The sequence below is a fragment of the Myxine glutinosa genome, chromosome 2, assembly GCF_964187855.1.
Source record: "Myxine glutinosa chromosome 2, kmMyxGlut1.1, whole genome shotgun sequence".
Lineage (NCBI taxonomy): Eukaryota > Metazoa > Chordata > Myxini > Myxiniformes > Myxinidae > Myxine > Myxine glutinosa.
In genome coordinates this window covers 89018220-89037684 of record NC_136262.1, presented here as the reverse complement: position 1 = coordinate 89037684, position 19465 = coordinate 89018220, and the positions used below count along the sequence as shown (strand labels likewise).

The window sequence follows — 19465 nt, the reverse complement described above, 5'->3', positions numbered from 1 at the left end:
AACCTGTCATTGACTCAAGGTGTTCTACTCACTGGACACGAATGTTTAAATTTCACAATAATACAGTAATGCCGCCACGACACATGATTTACGGGACCCTCATCAAATGTCAGCGCAAATTTGAATGTGCTATTCATGCTTAGGATTGCTCACAGACTGTTTGCCAAGTTAATCTGGTTAAAGAGGAGCCATTTTACCAGGAAAGTTGTTTTTATTACACTAATGCAGCACACGTCAACAGGATGCTTCGTTGTCTCGAGTTTTAACGAGTTGTTTATGCGAGAGAGCGAGGAATTTAATAACGGACTGTTTACAGCAGCCGGCGATACAGGCTGGAAACAACTGAAATGGTTTTGGTAAAATGGAATTGCTTTAGAAATAAGCTTGGAAATTGCATTAGCCATTCTTTGTATATTGAAACATCCATCCAAGACTGGTGTTGAAATAAACCCTCATGATATTCCAGCTTATTTTGGGTGGTGGTGATTCGTGGTACTTCCCTCAAAACATTCTGCTTGTTCTCTATATATTTTTTCTCTCTCTCTAGGACTCTGAAACCTCTCTCTATCCTTTTTTCTCTCTAGTCTTCTCTCTTTCTTTCTCTCCTGCTGTCTGTCTGTCTCTTGCTGTCCCTATCTTTCTCTTCTCTCTCAAATTTTTTTTGCTCTCTCTATTCCAAAATTTCTCTCTTTTCCTGTGTCTCATTCTGAAACCTCTCACTTTCCATATGTCTCTTTCTGAAAATTGTCTCTCATTCTAAAACCTCTCTCTTTTCCTGTCTCTCATTCTAAAACCTCTCTCTTTCCATATGTCTCTTTCTGAAACTCCTCTCTGTCTGAAACCTCTCACTTTCCATATGTCTCTTTCTGAAACTCCTCTCTGTCTGAAACCTCTCACTTTCCATATGTCTCTTTCTGAAACTCCTCTCTGTCTGAAACCTCTCACTTTCCATATGTCTCTTTCTGAAACTCCTCTCTGTCTGAAACCTCTCACTTTCCATATGTCTCTTTCTGAAACTCCTCTCTGTCTGAAACCTCTCACTTTCCATATGTCTCTTTCTGAAACTCCTCTCTGTCTGAAACCTCTCACTTTCCATATGTCTCTTTCTGAAACTCCTCTCTGTCTGAAACCTCTCACTTTCCATATGTCTCTTTCTGAAACTCCTCTCTGTCTGAAACCTCTCACTTTCCATATGTCTCTTTCTGAAACTCCTCTCTGTCTGAAACCTCTCACTTTCCATATGTCTCTTTCTGAAAATTGTCTCTCATTCTAAAACTTCTCGCTTTTCCTGTGTCTCATTCTGAAACTCCTCTCTGTCTGAAACCTCTCACTTTCCATATGTCTCTTTCTGAAACTCCTCTCTGTCTGAAACCTCTCACTTTCCATATGTCTCTTTCTGAAACTCCTCTCTGTCTGAAACCTCTCACTTTCCATATGTCTCTTTCTGAAAATTGTCTCTCATTCTAAAACCTCTCACTTTCCATATGTCTCCTTCTAAAACTTCTCACTTTTCCTGTGTCTCATTCTGAAACTCCTCTCTGTCTGAAACCTCTCACTTTCCATATGTCTCATTCTAAAACTTCTCCCTTTTCCTGTGTCTCATTCTGAAACTCCTCTCTGTCTGAAACCTCTCACTTTCCATATGTCTCATTCTGAAACTCCTCTCTGTCTGAAACCTCTCACTTTCCATATGTCTCTTTCTGAAACTCCTCTCTGTCTGAAACCTCTCACTTTCCATATGTCTCTTTCTGAAACTCCTCTCTGTCTGAAACCTCTCACTTTCCATATGTCTCTTTCTGAAAATTGTCTCTCATTCTAAAACCTCTCTCTTTTCCTGTGTCTCATTCTGAAACTCCTCTCTGTCTGAAACCTCTCACTTTCCATATGTCTCATTCTGAAACTCCTCTCTGTCTGAAACCTCTCACTTTCCATATGTCTCTTTCTGAAAATTGTCTCTCATTCTAAAACCTCTCACTTTCCATATGTCTCTTTCTGAAACTCCTCTCTGTCTGAAACCTCTCACTTTCCATATGTCTCTTTCTGAAACTCCTCTCTGTCTGAAACCTCTCACTTTCCATATGTCTCTTTCTGAAACTCCTCTCTGTCTGAAACCTCTCACTTTCCATATGTCTCTTTCTGAAAATTGTCTCTCATTCTAAAACCTCTCACTTTCCATATGTCTCTTTCTGAAACTCCTCTCTGTCTGAAACCTCTCACTTTCCATATGTCTCATTCTGAAACTCCTCTCTGTCTGAAACCTCTCACTTTCCATATGTCTCTTTCTGAAACTCCTCTCTGTCTGAAACCTCTCACTTTCCATGTGTCTCATTCTGAAACTCCTCTCTGTCTGAAACCTCTCACTTTCCATATGTCTCATTCTGAAACTCCTCTCTGTCTGAAACCTCTCACTTTCCATATGTCTCTTTCTGAAAATTGTCTCTCATTCTAAAACCTCTCACTTTCCATATGTCTCTTTCTGAAACTCCTCTCTGTCTGAAACCTCTCACTTTCTAAAACCTCTCTTTCTAAAACTTCTCTCTTTTCCTGTGTCTCATTCTGAAACTCCTCTCTTTCTAAAACCTCTCTCTTTCTAAAACCTCTCTTTTTAAAACCTCTCTTTCTAAAACCTCTCTTTCTAAAACCTCTCTCTTTCTAAAACCTCTCTCTTTCTAAAACCTCTCTCTTTCTAAAACCTCTCTCTTTCTAAAACCTCTCTCTTTCTAAAACCTCTCTTTCTAAAACCTCTCTTTCTAAAACCTCTCTCTTTCTAAAACCTCTCTTTCTAAAACCTCTCTTTCTAAAACCTCTCTTTCTAAAACCTCTCTCTTTCTAAAACCTCTCTCTTTCTAAAACCTCTCTCTTTCTAAAACCTCTCTCTTTCTAAAACCTCTCTCTTTCTAAAACCTCTCTTTCTAAAACCTCTCTTTCTAAAACCTCTCTTTCTAAAACGTCTCTCTTTCTAAAACCTCTCTTTCTAAAACCTCTCTCTTTCTAAAACCTCTCTCTTTCTAAAACCTCTCTTTCTAAAACCTCTCTCTTTCTAAAACCTCTCTCTTTCTAAAACCTCTCTTTCTAAAACCTCTCTCTTTCTAAAACCTCTCTCTTTCTAAAACCTCTCTCTTTCTAAAACCTCTCTTTCTAAAACATCTCTCTTTCTAAAACATCTCTCTTTCTAAAACCTCTCTCTTTCTAAAACCTCTCTTTCTAAAACCTCTCTTTCTAAAACCTCTCTTTCTAAAACCTCTTTCTAAAACCTCTCTCTTTCTAAAACCTCTCTTTCTAAAACGTCTCTTTCTAAAACCTCTTTCTAAAACCTCTCTCTTTCTAAAACCTCTCTTTCTAAAACCTCTCTCTTTCTAAAACCTCTCTCTTTCTAAAACCTCTCTTTCTAAAACCTCTCTTTCTAAAACCTCTCTTTCTAAAACCTCTCTCTTTCTAAAACGTCTCTTTCTAAAACCTCTTTCTAAAACCTCTCTCTTTCTAAAACCTCTCTTTCTAAAACCTCTCTCTTTCTAAAACCTCTCTCTTTCTAAAACCTCTCTTTCTAAAACCTCTCTTTCTAAAACCTCTCTTTCTAAAACCTCTCTTTCTAAAACCTCTCTCTTTCTAAAACCTCTCTTTCTAAAACGTCTCTTTCTAAAACCTCTTTCTAAAACCTCTCTCTTTCTAAAACCTCTCTTTCTAAAACCTCTCTCTTTCTAAAACCTCTCTCTTTCTAAAACCTCTCTTTCTAAAACCTCTCTTTCTAAAACCTCTCTTTCTAAAACCTCTCTCTTTCTAAAACGTCTCTTTCTAAAACCTCTTTCTAAAACCTCTCTCTTTCTAAAACCTCTCTTTCTAAAACCTCTCTCTTTCTAAAACCTCTCTCTTTCTAAAACCTCTCTTTCTAAAACCTCTCTTTCTAAAACCTCTCTTTCTAAAACCTCTCTCTTTCTAAAACGTCTCTTTCTAAAACCTCTTTCTAAAACCTCTCTCTTTCTAAAACCTCTCTTTCTAAAACCTCTCTCTTTCTAAAACGTCTCTCTTTCTAAAACCTCTTTCTAAAACCTCTCTCTTTCTAAAACCTCTCTTTCTAAAACCTCTCTTTCTAAAACCTCTCTCTTTCTAAAACCTCTCTCTTTCTAAAACCTCTTTCTAAAACCTCTCTCTTTCTAAAACCTCTCTTTCTAAAACCTCTCTCTTTCTAAAACCTCTCTCTTTCTAAAACCTCTCTTTCTAAAACCTCTCTTTCTAAAACCTCTCTCTTTCTAAAACGTCTCTTTCTAAAACCTCTTTCTAAAACCTCTCTCTTTCTAAAACCTCTCTTTCTAAAACCTCTCTCTTTCTAAAACGTCTCTCTTTCTAAAACCTCTTTCTAAAACCTCTCTCTTTCTAAAACCTCTCTTTCTAAAACCTCTCTTTCTAAAACCTCTCTTTCTAAAACCTCTCTCTTTCTAAAACCTCTCTCTTTCTAAAACCTCTTTCTAAAACCTCTCACTTTCCATATGTCTCATTCTGAAACTCCTCTCTGTCTGAAACCTCTCACTTTCCATATGTCTCTTTCTGAAAATTGTCTCTCATTCTAAAACCTCTCACTTTCCATATGTCTCATTCTGAAACTCCTCTCTGTCTGAAACCTCTCACTTTCCATATGTCTCATTCTGAAACTCCTCTCTGTCTGAAACCTCTCACTTTCCATATGTCTCTTTCTGAAACTCCTCTCTGTCTGAAACCTCTCACTTTCCATATGTCTCTTTCTGAAACTCCTCTCTGTCTGAAACCTCTCACTTTCCATATGTCTCTTTCTGAAACTCCTCTCTGTCTGAAACCTCTCACTTTCCATATGTCTCTTTCTGAAACTCCTCTCTGTCTGAAACCTCTCACTTTCCATATGTCTCTTTCTGAAAATTGTCTCTCATTCTAAAACCTCTCACTTTCCATATGTCTCTTTCTGACAATTGTCTCTCATTCTAAAACCTCTCACTTTCCATATGTCTCATTCTGAAACTCCTCTCTGTCTGAAACCTCTCACTTTCCATATGTCTCATTCTAAAACTTCTCATCTTTTCCTGTGTCTCATTCTGAAACTCCTCTCTGTCTGAAACCTCTCACTTTCCATATGTCTCATTCTGAAACTCCTCTCTGTCTGAAACCTCTCACTTTCCATATGTCTCTTTCTGAAACTCCTCTCTGTCTGAAACCTCTCACTTTCCATATGTCTCTTTCTGAAACTCCTCTCTGTCTGAAACCTCTCACTTTCCATATGTCTCTTTCTGAAAATTGTCTCTCATTCTAAAACCTCTCTCTTTTCCTGTGTCTCATTCTGAAACTCCTCTCTGTCTGAAACCTCTCACTTTCCATATGTCTTATTCTGAAACTCCTCTCTGTCTGAAACCTCTCACTTTCCATATGTCTCTTTCTGAAAATTGTCTCTCATTCTAAAACCTCTCACTTTCCATATGTCTCTTTCTGAAACTCCTCTCTGTCTGAAACCTCTCACTTTCCATATGTCTCTTTCTGAAACTCCTCTCTGTCTGAAACCTCTCACTTTCCATATGTCTCTTTCTGAAACTCCTCTCTGTCTGAAACCTCTCACTTTCCATATGTCTCATTCTGAAACTCCTCTCTGTCTGAAACCTCTCACTTTCCATATGTCTCTTTCTGAAACTCCTCTCTGTCTGAAACCTCTCACTTTCCATGTGTCTCATTCTGAAACTCCTCTCTGTCTGAAACCTCTCACTTTCCATATGTCTCATTCTGAAACTCCTCTCTGTCTGAAACCTCTCACTTTCCATATGTCTCTTTCTGAAAATTGTCTCTCATTCTAAAACCTCTCACTTTCGATATGTCTCTTTCTGAAACTCCTCTCTGTCTGAAACCTCTCACTTTCTAAAACCTCTCTTTCTAAAACCTCTCTTTTCCTGTGTCTCATTCTGAAACTCCTCTCTTTCTAAAACCTCTCTCTTTCTAAAACCTCTCTTTTTAAAACCTCTCTTCTAAAACCTCTCTTTCTAAAACCTCTCTCTTTCTAAAACCTCTCTCTTTCTAAAACCTCTCTTTCTAAAACCTCTCTTTCTAAAACCTCTCTTTCTAAAACCTCTCTCTTTCTAAAACCTCTCTCTTTCTAAAACCTCTCTCTTTCTAAAACCTCTCTCTTTCTAAAACCTCTCTCTTTCTAAAACCTCTCTTTCTAAAACCTCTCTTTCTAAAACCTCTCTTTCTAAAACGTCTCTCTTTCTAAAACCTCTCTTTCTAAAACCTCTCTCTTTCTAAAACCTCTCTCTTTCTAAAACCTCTCTTTCTAAAACCTCTCTCTTTCTAAAACCTCTCTCTTTCTAAAACCTCTCTTTCTAAAACCTCTCTCTTTCTAAAACATCTCTTTCTAAAACCTCTCTCTTTCTAAAACCTCTCTTTCTAAAACCTCTCTCTTTCTAAAACTTCTCTCTTTCTAAAACCTCTCTTTCTAAAACATCTCTCTTTCTAAAACATCTCTCTTTCTAAAACCTCTCTCTTTCTAAAACCTCTCTTTCTAAAACCTCTCTTTCTAAAACCTCTCTTTCTAAAACCTCTTTCTAAAACCTCTCTCTTTCTAAAACCTCTCTCTTTCTAAAACGTCTCTTTCTAAAACCTCTTTCTAAAACCTCTCTCTTTCTAAAACCTCTCTTTCTAAAACCTCTCTCTTTCTAAAACCTCTCTCTTTCTAAAACCTCTCTTTCTAAAACCTCTCTTTCTAAAACCTCTCTCTTTCTAAAACGTCTCTTTCTAAAACCTCTTTCTAAAACCTCTCTCTTTCTAAAACCTCTCTTTCTAAAACCTCTCTCTTTCTAAAATGTCTCTCTTTCTAAAACCTCTTTCTAAAACCTCTCTCTTTCTAAAACCTCTCTTTCTAAAACCTCTCTTTCTAAAACCTCTCTCTTTCTAAAACCTCTCTCTTTCTAAAACCTCTTTCTAAAACCTCTCTCTTTCTAAAACCTCTTTCTAAAACCTCTCTTTCTAAAACCTCTCTTTCTAAAACCTCTCTCTTTCTAAAACCTCTTTCTAAAACCTCTTTCTAAAACCTCTCTCTTTCTAAAACCTCTCTTTCTAAAACCTCTCTTTCTAAAACCTCTCTCTTTCTAAAACCTCTCTTTCTAAAACCTCTCTCTTTCTAAAACCTCTCTCTTTCTAAAACCTCTCTCTTTCTAAAACCTCTCTTTCTAAAACCTCTCTTTCTAAAACCTCTCTCTTTCTAAAACCTCTCTTTCTAAAACCTCTCTTTCTAAAACCTCTCTCTTTCTAAAACGTCTCTCTTTCTAAAACCTCTCTCTTTTTAAAACCTCTCTTTCTAAAACCTCTCTTTCTAAAACCTCTCTCTTTCTAAAACGTCTCTCTTTCTAAAACCTCTCTTTCTAAAACCTCTCTCTTTCTAAAACGTCTCTCTTTCTAAAACCTCTCTTTCTAAAACCTCTCTCTTTCTAAAACCTCTCTCTTTCTAAAACCTCTCTTTCTAAAACCTCTCTCTTTCTAAAACCTCTCTCTTTCTAAAACCTCTCTTTCTAAAACCTCTCTTTCTAAAACCTCTCTTTCTAAAACCTCTCTTTCTAAAACATCTCTCTTTCTAAAACCTCTCTCTTTCTAAAACCTCTCTCTTTCTAAAACCTCTCTCTTTCTAAAACCTCTCTCTTTCTAAAACCTCTCTTTCTAAAACCTCTCTCTTTCTAAAACCTCTCTTTCTAAAACCTCTCTTTCTAAAACCTCTCTCTTTCTAAAACCTCTCTTTCTAAAACCTCTCTTTCTAAAACCTCTCTTTCTAAAACCTCTCTCTTTCTAAAACCTCTCTTTCTAAAACCTCTCTTTCTAAAACCTCTCTTTCTAAAACCTCTCTCTTTCTAAAACGTCTCTTTTTCTAAAACCTCTTTCTAAAACCTCTCTCTTTCTAAAACCTCTCTTTCTAAAACCTCTCTTTCTAAAACCTCTCTCTTTCTAAAACCTCTCTCTTTCTAAAACCTCTCTCTTTCTAAAACCTCTCTCTTTCTAAAACCTCTCTTTCTAAAACCTCTCTCTTTCCATATGTCTCTTTCTGAAAATTGTCTCTCTTTCTAAAACCTCTCTCTTTCCCAATGTCTCTTTCTGAAAATTCTCTCTCTGTCTGAAACCTCTCTCTTTTCCTTTGTCTCATTCTGAAACCTCTCTCTTTCCCTGTCTCTTTTTTAAAATTCTCTGTCATTCTAAAACCTCTCTTTTTCTGAAACCTCTCTCTGAAAATTATCTCATTCTATAACCTCTTTTCCTGTGTCTCTTGCGGAAACCTTTCCCTTTCTCTATGTCTCATTTTGAAATCTATCCTGCTCCTTCCCCCCCCTCCCCCCACCATCGTCGCCCGCCCCCCGCCCCCCGTCTCTTTTTTCCTCTCTTTCTTTTTCTCTCTCTCTTACTCTGAAAGCGTTCTCTCTCCCTTTCTCTGACACTTTTTCCACAGCACATAACCTTTTTTTAAACTCCTGTGTGCATTTTTAGAAACAGGACAGCTATGTGTGCTCCCCGTGCACTCCATCCAATCGCTCTCCCTCACAAGCTGACCCCTGTTGCATTGCTGGCAGTAGGAAAGTTATTTTGTTGACATTCTATCATCTGATGGAAGCCAGACAGCTTCCATACTTAAATATTTAGGTCACAATGTGCTACTGTACATGTATTTTGCACTGATGCCACTCTTGGTTCTGCCACTTGCACATGCAAGCATCAACAGCTGCAGCATTGGCCCTAATATCTTTATTTCTAGCAAACTCTCCACCGACAGGGAAATAATCTTTTGGTCGACATGAAACATATGGTACCTACATGTAATTTTAAAAATCTAAAATTGACAGTTGCTCGTTAAACATTCCAGGTACCTCTGCACACATTTTACCTTCCTTTTCCATCACACTGCAACGGGGTGCGCTGATTGAGCATATGCGGTCATAGCCGTCAATGCAAGTTCATTTCTCTTGAAAAGAAAAGCATTTTTGTCACCGATTCTTGGTTACATTCGTTATCTTTTAGAGGAGTCAATGATATTCATGAAATGCTGATGCGTCATCACCATAGCGACTTCCTTCTCCTTTCAGTGAATTTAATATCCAATTGAAGACACGAACGGTCGTTTGTTTTTTCAAGCAAAACAGGTGACAGTCATTTTTCATTTGGTGGAATTATAACATCGAGTCAACTTGATATTTGCATTATTGTAATGTGAATAGCTTCGTGAGGTTAGGTGTGATTGTATGGTTAACCAAGTCGCAAAAATTACGATGATCCGCTCAGACGTTAAACTCGGTGGGTTGCATCACTCATCAACGGTTGGTTTCCTTGCTTAGTCTTCTATCGTTGTGCCGTTCTGCTCTTATTTCCCAACATCCCTCCATGGGCATTGATGATCCTTTTCTCTGCTGCTTTTTATATCCGTTGTCTCAATGAGAAGACAGCGGATGCTTTTTAAAGGTCACCCCTCCTCAAGTCTTACTCCTTATGCTGTTGCTTCACAAGGGCGGCATAATTAAAAGTCATTTACTTTTCATTCTTTACGTTCAAGCAACATCCGAAACTCTTGTTGATATGGACTCGACGATGGACGTGGGTTATGTTTTCGACCCTGTTTATCAGTCTGTCTGTTTCTTTGTTTTTCTGTGAGCAGGATATCTCATAAAGTCATGGACGGATTTGGACGAAATTTGGTGGACATGTTGGGTGTGTTACAAGGACGAAATGATTACATTTTGGTGAACCTCCGAATACCATAATTTTTAAGTGATTGGTCACTTAGTGTCACTTAGAGACAGGGTCAAAACGATATGTAGCACGATAACTCAAAAAGTTATGGACAGATTCAGATGAAACTAATAGGATGAGTTGGGTAGTAGTAGGGGCATTTTATGAGATATTTCACAAATCTGTTAACTAAATTGTTACCAAACAATTTCTTCACCAATATGTTTGTAAAGGTGTGTAATAACATGTGTTAAAATGTTGAAGTTCAACTCCTGTGGGAAACACAGAAAAAAAGCTGTTGAATTCGGGTACCGAAAAATTATTTTCGAGAATTTTTTTTTTTTTTAATCGGCCCTTAAGTAACTTATGAGGGGTCAAATAAGGGTTTTTCATGATTCTGAGTTGATTGTTAACATTTATATTTTCACATTTACATTTACACACAAAGTAGCTTTTATTTCACATACATATATAATACTCAAGAGTTATTTCTCATTCACAATGTCAGAAGTTTCAACAGTCATTGTCTATGTCTTCTTCAGACTCAACAACATCATGACTGCAGTTTCTGCATGTAATGCCATTACAGACTCCACAGGCCGAGATGCACGTGACCCCATTCTTCTTGCAGCTGCATCGCCGGTTGCTGCAATCTCCATGACAATTACAGCTCGTGAACTGCAATAGCTCCTCAGGAGCCGTGGGGTCCAGTGTTGGAACTGGCTCATACCCATGCACACCTATTGTCCATCCATAGTCACTGGGGTTCAGAGACATGCTCTGTAGAAGGATCCAGTCCCGGGTCTGCAGGTAGGCACGGAGTGAATGTTGTGCAGCTGCACCCTCTGTTGGAGGTAGAGTCTCTGGTTTGATCACTCCTGCCGCTGCCCAGAGTGTGTCACCTGGAGTGAGGAGTGGCTGATCATGAGCCAGGGAGGAGGAAAGCTCAGCGAGGGGGAAAAACATGATCGCGTTCGTTCCTATCTGTTTCCTGTTCGTAAATGGAATAATCTTTACTTCAGTTCCTCTCAGGATCTTAGCTTTGTCGAGTGCCTTCAACTTCACCCGGGGGAAAGCTGCTGTTGTCTGTGGATCTGGCAAAGGTGGTGCCGGAGAGGTGACTTCGATCCAACCCATTGAGTGAAAGGGAGTGTTTCCATGAATAGAGACAATGTTTAAATCTATATTGTCTCCAACAAACTGAGTGACTGCATTGTTTGTTTCCCCAACCTCCATAAAGACCACCTGATCATTACTTGACAATTCACTTTCACTGGCTGGCACTTTGGCTGTCATCACTGATTGATCCTCAAGCGCAGCATCAACCGCAACCTCATCATTGATCTGTTCATCGGTTTCCTCCACAATGGTGTCAAGAGTGCCAGAAGTATCTGGAACATCATCTCCACTCCTACTATTAAGGAAGCAGTATTTGTAGTTTTGTGTCTCCGTGTAAGACTCAGTGTATCCCAGCCGGTGGAACTTGTTGAGCATCCATTTTGACCCAAATCTATGATCAAGTTGTATGGCAAGCCCCATTTGGTGTGGCAATACTCCAGACCGAGGTCGACAGGCCTCCATAAAATTCTGCCCCCAAACGGCAACTCTTTCGTCTGTCTTGACAATCGGTCTCAAGAACATCTGAAGGCTTGCAGGAACAAGTGTCAGCTGACTATCGATGTCAGTCATACTGTGTGTGGTGGGGTATGACTTTGGACCTAAATCAATCAAGGCAATATCATTGGATATGAACTTGAGTGCTGTCTTTATGATCTGAGTCTTCTCATCTCCATGGTCAAGATTAGCATGATGCACTCGCAGAATATTGTCGGTGCCATCTTTGAGACAGAGTACATCTGCCCTTCTTTCATGTGTTGTGAAATACAAGGTGTCTTCGTATTTCTCTAGAAGTTTTATCTTTAGCCAATGCTTTGAATAAGAAAGGCTCTTCTCTGGTGACTGATCAAACTCCTGCAGCTTTTCATGGACTTGGTCCATGTTCATTACCCCATGCTCTAATTCTGAGTCTAACCATTCGCAGAATTCAATAAAAACTGCCTCTCGCTCCTCATCAATACTCCTCTGTCCTCTCTTCCTTTTTCCTTCCTCATCAGTCTTGGACAAACTGTCACCTCTCGCAAACATAAGTTTGCATCGCAAATGGTACAGTGTTTCTTCTGCTACCAAGTCGTTGATCCCTTCCAGGGGTCCAGTGACTTCAGTGCCCCAGTCATCCCCGCGACTCCGTGCTGTCTTCAGCAAGCTTGCCTTCAGTGTATCTGCAGTCAAATTATCTGGCACTCTGTATTTCTTTCTAGCTTGTGCTGGATTATTTTTGTAGAGCTGGGCTGGTTGGTTGCAAAGAATGCATACATCCTTATACAGGAGGTCAACTGACTGTGATCTTCTAGAACTGCAGCCAGTTGATGAACTGAACTCACAAGTAGTGCGTCTTCTCTTCAACTTTGATGACTCTTTCTCTGCCTTTGATGCTTGAGCTGACTTCTTGGTGGTTGCAACAAAGTTGTTGTACAGATCATTTTTACACTTCTGGTGGTATCTCAGTTTTCCTTCCTTTTGAGCCTCCTTCATACGTTCCACAACAGTAACATTTTCGACAGTTTCTGCTTGTTTCAATAAAGTTGAGTATCCCTTTGGAGTTGCCTGTATGAGCCTTTCAGCTGGTGTATCCGAGCGTGCACAGATGAAGCAATTGAGCACAGGTGGAGTAACGTCTTCATCCATATTGCTAGACTCCATGTCCTGCAAAGTAGAAAATGAGATATATTTAGAAATTATTTTTCCACAAAGGAGTGTCTGTGGTGAAATATAAATGTTAACAATCAACTCAGAATCATGAAAAACCCTTATTTGACCCCTCATAAGTTACTTAAGGGCCGATTTAAAAAAATAAAAATTCTCGAAAATAATTTTTCGGTACCTGAATTCAACAGCTTTTTTTCTGGGTTTCCCACGGGAGTTGACCTTCAACATTTTAACACATGTTATTACTCACCTTTACAAACATATTGGTGAAGAAATTTTTTGGTAACAATTTAGTTAACAGATTTTCATATGTTTCCCTTACTATAGGTGACAATAACAATCAGTGGGACACAAGATGTTCAACCTGGCCGAGGTGTGCGCTCTACCGAGTGCTGTTCTACTTACCCTCGCCAGAGGAGAGGGTATTGCATTTGAGTCCGTTTGTCTGTTTGTTACTTGGCAAAAAATGTTTTGTTTTTTTTTGCAAGTATGTTGATCACTCCGGTTTGTGTGTTTGTTTGTGTCTTTGTCTGTCCGCTCACTTATACTTGCCTACAGGTCACAATTTTAAACCGATCTGCACGAAACTTCACCAAATGGTACAGTTCGTGTTGCGACAAAATCCTATTTATTTTTCAGGTCAAAAGGTCAAAATAGGCCAAAGGTCAACCACTTTGTTTGGAATTTCTAAAATCCTCAATTTTCATCCAATTGACTTGAAATTAGAATATGATTTACATATCGGCTGAGTAAATTCAACCACCAACTATTTTTGAGATCAGCTTAGGCCAAAAGGTCAACATAGGCCAAAGGCCAATCACTTTTTTCGAATTTCTAAAATCCTCAATTTTCATCCGATTGACTTGAAATTTGAATATGATTTACATATCGGCTGAGTAAATTCAACCACCAACTATTTTTGAGATCAGCATAGGCCAAAAGGTCAACAACCATTTCGATATTTCTAAAATCCTCAATTTTCATCCAATTGACTTGAAATTTGAATAGGATGTTCATATCAGCTAACTGAATTCAAGCACCAAATACTTTTGAGGTAAACATAGGCCAAAAGGTCAACATAGACCAGATTTCTAAAATTGTAAATTTTCATCCGATTAACTAAAAATTTGAAGACGATTTGCATATCCGGTCACTGAATTCAACCACTAATTTTTTTTGTGGTCAAAACGATGCTCTACTGAGTGCCATTCTACGTTGTTCTCTTTTGCCAAGTGTCGCTCTATGAGTGATTTTTCATTTGTTTGTCTGCACAGAATAAATATGATTTTCTCTGCAACTGTTGGTCCAATTGACAGGAAATTTTCACCATAGGTGCACCTCCTCTTGTAAAAATGTTTTAATGATAATTATGATGTCATAGATCACATGGTACAGGCGCCATCTTGGAAAAACCGAAAAACTTTGCACCTCTATATCTCCAAAAGCGCTGCATAGTAAAAAATAGAGACATGGCTCATTGTAAATAACTCTCCATGGGGAATAACATATGTTAATGATGATGTCATAGGTGCCTACATTATGACGTCATAATTCGACAAGTACAAAACTTCATCCGATCAAGATGAAATGTCTTGAGCATAATTGGTGGAGAAAAAAATAATAATGATGACGTCATCAGTCACGTGGTTCGGCCGTCATATTTCTTTTCACACAAAAGCCTTAAAAACTACTAAAAACACATCCTGGCGAGGGTCTGCAATCTCTGATTGCTCTTTCTTGTTTCTTCTTGTTTTAAGTTTATTTGAAATATTAAACGTTGCCAATTATTAGGCTTCCAGTGAGGTTCCCACTGGAAACCTGTTTTTCTTGTAAGGATTATTATTCTCACACATTGGAGACAATTCCGAGAACACCATTATAACTAGCTCTACGAAACTTGAAACACGTTTACATTCCGATGGGGGAAAATATTTGCAAACTATGATGTCATCAGTCATTTGGTTTGGCCGCCATCTTGAATTTAAGCAAAAAATTAAATCAAATTTTCCAGAGTACCTCTTAATGGATCAATGCAAAATGTCATACATATGATCAACTCCTGATGTGGGAAAATATTTGTAAACTATGATGTCATCAGTCACGTGATATGGCGGCCATCTTGGATATAAGGAAAACTTTTAAACATCTTTTTCTCCAGAATTTCGAAATGGATCATTACGAAATTTCATATGTATGATCAACTACCCATGAGGAAAAATGTTTCTGAACGATGACATCATCAGTCACGTGGTATGGTGGCCATCTTGGATTTAAAGAAAACAGTATTTGAAAATCCATATCTTCAGAACCACTTAACGGACCAATCCGAAACGTCATACGTATGATTGACTACACGTGAGGATTTTTTTTTTCTATGACATCATCAGTCATATGGTATGGCAGTCATCTTGGATTTAAGGAAAAAAACATGAAAATCTATATCTCCAGAACTGTTTAACCGATCCAAACCAAAATTTAAAGATATGATCGACTACCCTGAGGAAATTTTTTTGAAAATGATAATGTCATCAGTCATGTGGTATGGCAGCCATTTTGCCTGGAAGCCTATCATCACTGCTCTCAGTTCTAGTTACCCTCGCCAGAGTAGAGGATATTGCATTTGGGTCCGTTTGTCCGCACAGAATAAGTATGCCTTTCTCTGCAACCGTTGGTCTGATTGACAGGAAATTTTCACCATAGCTGCGCCACCTCCTGTAGATTTTTTTAAATGATAATTATGACATCATAGGTCACGTGGTATGGGCGCCATCTTGGAAAAACTTTGCACCTCAATATCTCCGAAAGCGCTGCATAGAAAAAATTGAGCCATGCCTCATTGTAAGAAACTCATGGGGAATAGCATGTTAATGATGATGTCATAATTGCCTCCATTATGACATCATAATTAGACAAGTACAAAATTTCATCCGATCAGGATGAAATTTCTTGAGCGTCATCTAGGGGATAAATTGGTGTAGAAAAAAATTATAATGACGCCATCGGTCACGTGGTTCGGCAGCTATATTGGATTGAACATAAATGTGTCATCAATAAACCACACAAACACGGCAGCTAATAAACACCACACAAACTACAAACATGTCCTGGTGAGGGTCTGCAAGCTCTGATTGCTCTTTCTTGTTTAATTTGCGAACTTGATAATGTTGATAAATGGCTTTCTTACTGGAACATGTCTTTCAATGTCAAGCTCATGCCATCTCTTTCATTTACAGCCAAATAATGCAACTCTTTCATTTTATGACATGATTTTGGTTGAACAATTACATGGTCTGACCATTTATTGTATATATTGTAAAACGAGATTTATATGCAATTCAACATATTGTTGCTCTTTGTGGGTGAAATATTTTCTTAATGAACATCAGCTCCTTTCCGTTTACAATACAAAGCATTCAGTCACAGGTAAATGGAATATTCTCCTCTGTACTGGGCCTCCTCTTATTCTTCCCTCATCATTTGTCTTGTTTCTAATGCCCCAGACATTGCCGATATTAATTGGCTGAGGTGGCTTTGGTAAACGTTTTCATTTGTCTCATTAAGACTGATAATACAGAGTCGGGGTTTTTTTTAGCAAATCGTTTACATGCTTGCAAATTCACTTCATGGCCGAAATTTGGGCAATACACATGCTTTGACACAACCCCCTTGGATACAACCCCGACACACACACACACACACACACACACACACACACACACACACACACACACACATACACACACACACATCTCCCCTACCCCCACCCACACCCCTCCCCCCAAACACACACCCCTCCAAACACACACACACACACACACACACACAAACACCCGCACACCCCTCCCCCCACACACACACACATATCCAGACAAACGCACATCCCCCTCCCCCCACCCCCCAAGACACATCCATACATCACCCACGTTCACCTTGACAAGTTTATATCCATTTGTTGATTCTTCATTTTTTTCTTCACATCTTAGGCAATTTTAAAAGTACGTACCTGCGTTGAGAGAGAGAGAGAGGAAGACAAATGATGAATTGCGAAAGATGATGGGAATGGAGCCTGTGATTGATGCTGTGAAGAGGAACAGGTTGAGATGGTTTGGTCATGTGTTGAGGAAGGATGAAAGTGACTGGTTGAGAAGAGTGATGGAAGTTAATGTAGAAGGAAGTAGAAGACGGGGAAGACCGAGAAAGACTTGGCTAAAGATGGTGGAAGAAGAAATGCGGGCAAGGGGGTTAACAAGGGGAGATGCAGAAAATAGGGCAAAATGGAGAAGATCGTCATGGGGACCGCAAGGCTAACCCCCGCTCTAGCAGGGGAAATGGCCTTAAAATGCATGTTGTACCTGCCATTCCTTTTCACGTCCGACCAACCTCTTTCCCACGCTTGGATTATTTCATGTAACAAAACAAAACATTAAAAAGTAAAACCTTTTTCGTGACAGACACTTTTAATTTCACATGTTTATAGACCTTATGCATATGACGTCACACACCCTTAGAAATGGAAGTGCGCCCCCTCTCAGAGGGCAAGCAATACTGCTACTGCAGCAATACTGCTAGAACTACACAATGCAAATCCTAAGCAGTGCCCCATTCATGAGCAGATTCCACCTGTTGGAGGGACTGAAACCCAAACGGAACTGTCTTTCAGAGACATTCGTGCACTGGAAAAAAAACGTGGAGGAACTACAGAAGGACAATATTGTCCTCAGAACTCAAGTGTGTGACCTGGAAGAAAAGATAAGAGCAACAGGTCTGCAGGAAGAACACTTTCAGAACAACGATGCAAAACTCCGATTTTACACGGGAATTCCTTCTTGGGCAATTTTTTTGCCACTCTTCACGTTTACATCATGTGCTCTCCCAACGTGTAAAAAACTCACAAAGTTTGGTCAAGTGCTAATGTTCCTCATGAAGTTGCGATTGAACATTTTTGACGAGGACCGAGCTTACAGATTCGGAGTCAGCCAGTCAACTGTTTCACGAAACTTCCACCGCGTTCTTGATGTAATGTTTGTAAAGACTCAGTCGCTGATACACTGGCCCAGTCGTGACGCTCTACGTCTCAGTATGCCGTCATCGTTCAGGAAATTTTTCAGGAAATGTGCAGTTATTATTAACTGCACTGAAGTGTTTATAGAGCAGCCGTCCGATTTACTGGCAAGGGCACAAGTGTGGAGCAACTACAAGCACCATTCAAATGTAAAGTTTCTAATTGGTATAACACCACAGGGCTCAATATGCTTCCTAAGCAAGTGTTGGGGAGGAAGGGCAACAGACACTGAGATAACGGAAAACAGTGACCTCATGAATAAACTGATGCCAGGGGATCTTGTGCTTGATCTTGATAGGGGGAGGGGGGTAGGGGGAGGGGAAGGGGAGGGGGAGGGGAAGGGGAGGGGGAGGGGGAGGGGCGAGGGGGAGGGGGAAAGGGAGGGGAAGAGGGGAAGGGGTAGGGGGGAGGGGAAGGGGGAGGGGGAAAAGGGAGGGGGAGGGGGAAAACGGAGGGGGAGGGGGAGGGTGAGGGGAGAAGGGGAGGGGGTAGGGTGGAGGGGGAAGGGAGGGGGAGGGGGGAGGGGGAAGGGGGAGGGAAGGGGAGGGCCAGTCAACAATGACATTGCAGTTCTCATGGTTGGAGAGCAGCACAACAATCGCGACATCGTCCTGCATCTTCGCAACAGCACGAAGCGGCTTTTGGAGACTCACCGATCCTGTGACGCCCTCCAGTACCGGCGTTGCCGGGCGGGGGAAGAGAGACCCGTACATTACACACATTACAACATTACACACACACAAACTGTGTTTTATGTTCAATGGTCTGGCGGCGGGGATGGAACATCACGTGATCACTCTGAGCAAATCAGCGCGCTGCTCTGCCACCAGGTCAGATTCCGTGTATAATATTCCTCGCTGAAATGCGTTGAGGTAAATATGAATGAAAAATATGGATCTCGTCAAATATTTTTAGGTAGGCCATGTCCTTCCCAGGCTCAATGGCCATGTCTGTGCCAAATATCAAGTACGTGAGCCTCTCCGTTTAGGTGTCTATCGGTAACATTACACACAGGGGGAGGGGGTGGGGGGAGGGGGGAAGGGAGGGGAAAGAGGAGGGGAGGGGAACGGGGGAGGGGAGGAGAGGGGGGAGGGGAGGAGAGGGGGGGAGGGGAGAAGAGGGGGGGAAGTACCCAGCATTGCCGGGTGGGGGAGGGGAGGGAGGGGAGGGGGAAGAGGAGGGGAGGGGAATGGGGGGGAGGGGAGGAGAGCGGGGGAGGGGAGAAGAGGGGGGGGAAGTACCCGGCATTCCGTGTATAAACGTGAGGGAGAAGAGGGGGGAGGGGGAGGGGAAGGGGGTGAGTGGAGGGGAGGGGGTGAGGGGAGGAGAGGGGGGAGGGGAGGGGGGAGGGGAGGGGGGAGGGGAGGAGAGGGGGAGGGGGGAGGGGGAGGGGAGGAGAGGGGGGAGGGGGAGGGATGGGAGAGGAGAGAGGGGAGGGGAGGGATGGGAGAGGAGAGGGGTGGGAGGGGGAGGGGGAGGAGGGGTAGGGGGGAGGGGGAGGGGGAGGACGAGGGGGGAGGATGCGCGAATCGTCGAATCAGCGCGCTGCTCTGCCCGGCATTCCGTGTATAAACGTGAGGGAGAAGAGGGGGGAGGGGGAGGAGGGGAGGGGAGGAGAGGGGGGGAGGAGAGGGGGGAGGGGGAGGGATGGGATGGGAGAGGGGTGGGAGGGGGAGGGGTAGGGGGAGGGGGCAAATGCCGGTCCCACTCCCCACCGATTCAGATTCCGTGTATAATATTCCTCGCTGAAAAAAAATATGGATCTAAAGATGAAAGAAAAAAAAACCTATGTGGTGTGAATGGCAATGTTCCTCGCTGAAATGTGAAAAAACGCAATCGCGCGGCAAGGAACATCACGTGATCGCTCTGAGCGATCGATTGCAACTCTGCGTCGTGTCATGGGCGTGGCCAACGTGGCCTCATGCTCCC

The 19465-nt window shown here is 41.0% G+C and overlaps 1 protein-coding gene across 3 annotated transcripts in view; it reads left to right on the top strand.

Moving 5' to 3' along the window:
• LOC137421603 (3',5'-cyclic-AMP phosphodiesterase 4C-like) overlaps positions 1 to 19465 on the top strand; it is a 198975-nt gene that overhangs the window by 98161 nt on the left and 81349 nt on the right. The window lies entirely within an intron of this gene.